We start from the raw sequence: 6,000 nt of genomic DNA on the forward strand, positions 1-6,000 counted from the left end.
GGAGTAAGATGTGGAGATCACCTTCCTCCCCACAAATACATCAAAAATACATCTACACGTGGAACAACTCCTACAGAGCACCTACTGAACACTGACAGAAGACCTCAGACCTCCCAAAAGGCAAGAAACTCCCCCACGTACCTGGGTAGGGCAAAAGAAAAAAGAAAAAAAAAGAGCAAAAGAATAGGGATGGGACCTGCACCCTGGGGAGGGAGCAGTGAAGGAGGAAAAGTTTCCACACACTAGAAGCCCCTTCACTGGTGGAGACAAAGGGTGGGAGGGGGGAAGCTTCGGAGCCACAGAGGAGAGCACGGCAAGAGGGGTGCAGAGGGCAAAGCGAAGAGGTTCCTGCACAGAGGATCGCTGCTGACCAGCACTCACCAGCCCGAGAGGCTTGTCTGCTCACCCGCCAGGGTGGGCAGGGGCTGGGAGCTGAGGCTCAGGCTTCAGAGGTCGGATCCCAGGGAGAGGAATGGGGTTGGCTGTGTGAACACAGCCTGAACGGGGCTAGTGCGCCACAGCTAGCCGGGAGGGAGTCCGGGAAAAAGTCTGGAACTGACTCAGAGGCAAGAGACCATTGTTTCCGGGTGCATAAGGAGAGGGGATTCAGAGCACTGCCTAAAGGAGCTCCAGAGATGGGTGAGAGCCACGGCTACCAGCGCGGACACCAGAGATGGGCATGAAATGCTAAGGCTGCTGCTGCCGCCACCAAGAATCCTGTGTGCAAGCACAGGTCACTATCCACACCTCCCCTCCCAGGAGCCTGTGCAGCCCACCACTGCCATGGTCCTGTGATCCAGAGAAAACATCCCCGAGAGAAAACACCTCAAGCACCTCAAGCTGGTGCAACATCACGCTGGCCTCTGAGGCTGCAGGCTCGCCCCGCATTCTATACCCCTCCCTCCCCCGGCCTGAGTGAGCCAGAGCCCCCTAATCAGCCGCTCCTTTAACCCCCTCCTGTCTGGGTTAAGAACAGACGCCAGAGGGCGACCTACATGCAGAGGCAGGGCCAAATCCAAACCTGAAACACAGGAGCTGGGTGAATAAAGAAGAGAAAGGGAAATTTCTCCCAGCAGCCTCAGGAGCAGCAGATTAAATCTCCACAATCAACTTGATGTACCCTGCATCTGTGCAATACCTGAATAGACAACAAATCATCCCCAAATTGAAACAGTGGACTTTGAGAGCAACTGTAGACTTGGGATTTGCTGTATGTGACTGACCAGTTTCTGATTTTTATGTTTGTCTTCATTTTTAGAGCTTGTTATCATTGGTGAATTTGTTTACTAGTTTGGTTGCTCTCTTTTTTTATTACTTTTTATTTATTTTATTTTAATAATATATTTTTTAATTTTTTTTTTTTTTTTTTTTTTTTTTTTTTTTTTTTGCGGTATGCGGGCCTCTCACTGTTGTGGCCTCCCCCGTTGCGGAGCACAGGCTCCGGACGCGCAGGCTCCGGACGCGCAGGCTCAGCGGCCATGGCTCACGGGCCCAGCCGCTCCGCGGCATATGGGATCCTCCCAGACCGGGGCACGAACCCGTATCCCCTGCATCGGCAGGCGGACTCTCAACCACTTGCGCCACCAGGGAGGCCCAATTTTTTATTTTAATAACTTTATTTTATTTTATTTTTCTTTCTTTTTTTCTCTCGCTTTTCTTCTGAGCCATGTGGTTGACAGGGTCTTGGTGGCTGACCGGCTGTCAGGCTTGAGCCTCTGAGGTGGGAAAGCCGACTTCAGGACATTGGACCACCAGAGACCTCCCAGCCCCACATAATATCAATCAGCAGGAGCTCTCCCAGAGATCGCATCTCAATGCTAAGACCCAGCTCCACTACTGACCAGCAAACTCCAGTGCCGGACACCCTATGCCAAACAACAGGCAAGACAGGAACACAACCCCACCCATTAGCAGAGAGGCTGCCTAAAATCAAAATAAGGTCACAGACACCCCAAAACACACCACCGGACGTAGTCCTGCCCACCAGAAAGACAAGATCCAGCCTCATGCACCAGAACACAGGCACCAGTCCCCTCCACCAGGAAGCCTACACAACCCACTGAACTAACCTTGCCCACTGAGGGCAGACACCAAAAACAACGGGAACTACAAACCTGCAGCCTGTGAAAAGGAGATCCAAACCACAGTAAGTTAAACAAAATGAGAAGAGAAATACACAGCAGATGAAGGAGTAAGATAAAAACCCATCAGACCAAACAAATGAAGAGGAAATACACAGTCTACCTGAAAAAGAATTCAGAGTAATGATAGTAAAGATGACCCAAAATCTTGGAAATAGAATGGAGACAATACAAGAAACATTTAATAAGGACCTAGAAGAACTAAAGAGCAAACAAGCAATGATGAACAACACAATAAATGAAACTAAAAATTCTCTAGAAGGAATCAATAGCAGAATAACTGAGGCAGGAAGAATAGATAAGTGACCTGGAAGATAAAATAATGGAAATAACTACTGCAGAGCAGAATAAAGAAAAAAGAATGAAAAGAATTGAGGACAGTCTCAGAGATCTCTGGGACAAAATTAAACACACTAATATTCAAACTATAGGGGTCCCAGAAAATAAGAGAAAAAGAACGGGACTGAGAAAATATTTGAAGAGATTACAGTTGAAAACTTCCTTAATATGGGAAAAGAAATAGTCAGTCAAATCCAGGAAGTGCAGAGAGTCCCATACAGGAAAAATCCAAGGAGAAACACACCAAGACACATATTAATCAAACTATCAAAAATTAAATACAAAGAAAAAATATTAAAAGTAGCAAAGGAAAAGCAACAAATAACAAACAAGGGAATCCCCGTAAAGTTAACAACTGATCTTTCAGCAGAAACTCTGCAAGCCAGAAGGGAGTGGCAGAACATATTTGCAGTGGTGAAAGGGAAAAACCTACAACCAAGATTACTCTACCCAGCAAGGATCTTATTCAGATTCGATGGAGAAATTAAAAGCTTTACAGAGAAGCAAAAGCTAAGAGAATTCAGCATCACCAAACCAGCTCTAAAACATAGGCTAAAGGAACTTCTCTAGGCAGGAAACACAAGAGAAGGAAAAGACCTACAACAACAAACCCAAAACAATTGAGAAAATGGTAATAGAAACATACATATCAATAACTACCTTAAATGTGAATGGATTAAACGTTGTCCAACCAAAAGACATACACTGGCTGAATGGATACAAAAACAAGACCTGTATATATGCTGTCTACAAGAGACCCACTTCAGACCTAGGGACACATACAGACTGAAAGTGATGAGATGGAAAAAGATATTCCATGCAAATGGAAATCCAAAGAAAGCTGGAGTAGCAATTCTCATATCAGACAAAATAGACTTGAAAAAAAAGACTATTACAAGAGACAAAGAAGGACACTACATAATGATCAAGGGATCAATCCAAGAAGAAGATATAAGAATTGTAAATATTTATGCACCCAACATAAGAGCACCTCAATACATAAGGCAAATGCTAAGAGCCATAAAAGGGGAAATCGACAGTAACACAATAATAATAGGGGACTTTAGCACCCCACTTTCACCAATGGACAGATCAACCAAACTGAAAATAAATAAGGAAACATAAGCTTTAAATGACACATTAAACAAGATGGATTTAATTGATATCTATAGGACATCCATCCCAAAACAAGAGAATACACTTTCTTCTCAACTGGTCATGGAACATTCTCAAGGATAGATTATATCGTGGGTCACAAATCACGCCTTGGTAAATATAAGAAAACTAAAATCGTATCAAGTATTTTCTCTGACCACAATGCTATGAGACTAGATATCAATTACAGGAAAAAAATCTGTAAAAAATACAAACAAATGGAGGCTAAACAATACACTACTAAATAACCAAGAGATCACTGAAGAAATCAAAGATGAAATCAAAAAATACTTAGAAACAAATGACAATGAAAACACAATGACCCAAAACCTATGGGATGCAGCAAAAGCAGTTCTAAGAGGGAAGTTTATAGCAATACAATCCTACCTCAAGAAACAAGAAAAATCTCAAATAAACAACCTACCCTTATACCTAAAGCAATCAGAAAAAGAAGAACCAAAAACCCCCAAAGTTAGCAGAAGGAAAGAAATCATAAGGATGAGATCAGAAATGAATGAAAAAGAAATGAAGGAAAGATAGCAAAGATCAATAAAACTAAAAGCTGGTTCTTTGAGGAGATAAACAAAATTGATAAACTATTACAAGCTCATCAAGAAAAAAAGGGAGAAGACTCAGATCAACAGAATTAGAAATGAAAAAGGAGAAATAACAACTGACAATGCAAAAATACAAAGGCTCATGAGAGATTACTACAAGCAACTATACGCCAATAAAAAAGACAACCTGGAAGAAATGGACAAATTCTTAGAAAAGCACAACCTTCCGAGACTGAACCAGAAAGAAATAGAAAATAGAAACAGACCAATCACAAGCACTGAAATTGAAACTGTGATTAAAAATCTTCCAACAAACGAAAGCCCAGGACCAGATGGCTTCACAGGTGAATTCTAACAAACATTTAGAAAACAGCTAACACCTATCCTTCTCAAACTATTCCAAAATATAGCAGAGGGAGGAGGAACACTCCCAAACTCATTCTACGAGGCCACCATCACCCTGATACCAAAACCAGACAAGAATGGTACAAAAAAACACAACTACAGGCCAATATCACTGATGAACATAGATGCAAAAATCCTCAACAAAATACTAGCAAACAGAATCCAACAGCACATTAAAAGGATCATACACCATGATCAAGTGGGGTTTATCCCAGGAATGCAAGGATTCTTCAATATACGCAAAACAATCAATGTGATACACCATATTAACAAATTGAAGGATAAAAATCATATGATCATCTCAATAGATTCAGAAAAAGCTTCCAACAGAATTCAACACCCATTTATGATAAAAACTCTCCAGAAAGTAGGCATAGAGGGAACTTACCTCAACATAATAAAGGCTATAAATCACAAACCCACAGCCAACATCATCCTCAATGGTGAAAAACTGAAACCATTTCCACTAAGATTAGGAACAAGACAAGGGTGCCCACTCTCACCACTATTTTTCAACATAGTTTTGGAAGTTTTAGCCATAGTAATCAGAGAAGAAAAAGAAATAAAAGAAATCCAAATCAGAAAAGAAGAAGTAAAACTGTCACTGTTTGCAGATTCTCTATACTTAGAGAATCCTAAAGATGCTACCAGAAAACTACTAGAACTAATCAATGAATTTGGTAAAGTAGCAGGATACAAAAATAATGCACAGAAATCTCTGGCATCCCTATACACAAATGATGAAAAATCTGAAAGAGAAATTAAGGAAACACTCCCATTTACCATTGCAACAAAAAGAATAAAATACCTAGGAATAAACGTACCTATGGAGAGAAAAGAGCTCTATGCAGAAAACTATAAGCCACTGATGAAAGAAATGAAAGATGATACAAATAGATGGAGAGATATACCATATTCTTGGACTAGAAGAATCGACATTTTGAAAATGACTATACTACGCAAAGCAATCTACAGATTCAGTGGACTCCCTATCAAACTACCAATGGCATTTTTCACAGAACTAGCACAGAAAATTTCACAATTTTTATAGAAACACAAAAGACCCTGAATAGCCAAAGCAATCTTGAGAAAGAAAAAAATGGAGCTGGAGGAATCAGGCTCTTGGACCTCAGACTATACTACAAAGCTACAGTAATCAAGACAGTATGGTACTGGCACAAAAACAGAAATAGAGATCAATGGAACAGGATAGAAAGCCCAGAGGAAAACCCACATACATATGGTCACCTTATCTTTGATAAAGGAGGCGAGAATATACAATGGAGAAACGACAGCTTCTTCAATAAGTGGTGCTGGGAAAACTGGACAGCTACATGTAAAAGAATGAAATTAGAACACTCCCTAACACCATACACAAAAATAAACTCAAAATGGATTAAAGA

Source organism: Mesoplodon densirostris, chromosome 13, assembly GCF_025265405.1.
Source record: "Mesoplodon densirostris isolate mMesDen1 chromosome 13, mMesDen1 primary haplotype, whole genome shotgun sequence".
Classification (NCBI taxonomy): domain Eukaryota; kingdom Metazoa; phylum Chordata; class Mammalia; order Artiodactyla; family Ziphiidae; genus Mesoplodon; species Mesoplodon densirostris.